Genomic DNA, 1,449 nt, shown 5'->3' with positions numbered 1-1,449 from the left:
ACTGTTCGCTTTTGCGCGCTCAAGCCTAACAGAACATTCTAAAATAATCTAGAATGGTGCGAGACATTCGCGCGCGGTTTTGCGCAAGGCAGTAATACACGTGTAGTGGACCGCTAAGATAAAACATGTAAGGAAAGGAGCCCGTGTGGCAATATTAACAATATTAAATGTTTACTTCACATGTAAACCTAGCAAAGTGCTCTTAAAAAGGTAAATCAAGCTAAATATGTGATGGTGCTCTATTTGATAGAGCGAAATGGCAAGCCTTCATAGAAAAAAAGTCATAAATGCTGGATGATCATTTAGGAATTCAGAAACTTGGCGAGTGACTTCCGGGTTATCGTAAATTACGAACGCTGGCATTTTTTTCTCTTCGTGTTAATCAGCGGGCGGAAATACACCACTGCAATCGGTAGAGCAATGCTTTCATAAAAATGTCCTCGGTCGGGGTGCAGGTATTTTCGCATGGGCTGTCATTATAATTGAGACCTAGAAGTAAAATAACGAGTTGGCTCATAAGTGAAAGTCTTCTTGCTTTTTATTATTAAGTGAGAATCATTTCTTAGCGAACCAAAGGCACTTTGAGCGTTTCTATCTATCTATCTATCTATCTATCTATCTATCTATCTATCTATCTATCTATCTATCTATCTATCTATCTATCTATCTATCTATCTATCTATCTATCTATCTATCTATCTATCTATCTATCTATCTATCTATCTATCTATCTATCTATCTATCTATCTATCTATCTCGTCGGATGGATGAACGAACGAACGAACGAATAAATGAATGTGTACCGGGATGTTCGTTACGTTCCAGCGCGCCTCTCTAAACACGCGATTGGAACTAGATGGAAAGAACTGAAGACGCCGTTTGATTTTAATGGTGACGTCACCTAATGGCACGGCATTGGATCGAGGGACATAACATCCAGCAGACGTTACTTCCGCAAACCTGCAAAAAAAAAGTAAGCTGAAAAAATAAAAACTGTTCTTGCCAGGGATCGAACCTGGGACCTTCCGCGTGTTAGGCGGATGTGATAACCACTACACCACAAGAACAGAACGGCTTCCGAGCTTAAAAATCACGCAGTAATGGTCCCGCTCTCTTCCCAGTGTGTGTAGTGCGGTCAGATGCTGCCCCGTATTTTTAATGCCTACGCACTACAAATATCACTATGAGTGAAGAGCGCGGGAAATTATAATCATGCCTGAGTTGTCTGTCCTTGCTAGCAGTGTCCCCTGACTCAAACAAGAAATAAATAACAAAATAATCAAACACAATAATAAATAGATAAACAAAATAAATAAATAGTTAAACTATAACAAAACAAAAATATCAGACACACACACACACAAAAAAAAAAAAAAAAAAAACGTGCGCAGCTTGCACTGTGGCGCAAGGCTGGAGCCAACAACGGAGGTAGTGTTCGACCTAACTTCT

At 39.7% G+C, this 1,449-nt stretch overlaps 1 non-coding gene across 1 annotated transcript; it reads right to left on the bottom strand.

The window, feature by feature from the left end:
* Positions 1-994: 994 nt before the first annotated feature.
* Positions 995-1,067, bottom strand: Trnav-aac (transfer RNA valine (anticodon AAC)). The gene has a single exon. It is a non-coding gene; the product is annotated as a tRNA-Val (tRNA).
* Between the last annotated feature and the right edge of the window lie 382 nt (positions 1,068-1,449).

The sequence above is a fragment of the Rhipicephalus sanguineus genome, unplaced genomic scaffold, assembly GCF_013339695.2.
Source record: "Rhipicephalus sanguineus isolate Rsan-2018 unplaced genomic scaffold, BIME_Rsan_1.4 Seq892, whole genome shotgun sequence".
NCBI lineage: Eukaryota > Metazoa > Arthropoda > Arachnida > Ixodida > Ixodidae > Rhipicephalus > Rhipicephalus sanguineus.
Note: the sequence above shows the minus strand (reverse complement) of the source record. Positions and strands in the feature narration are given on the sequence as shown.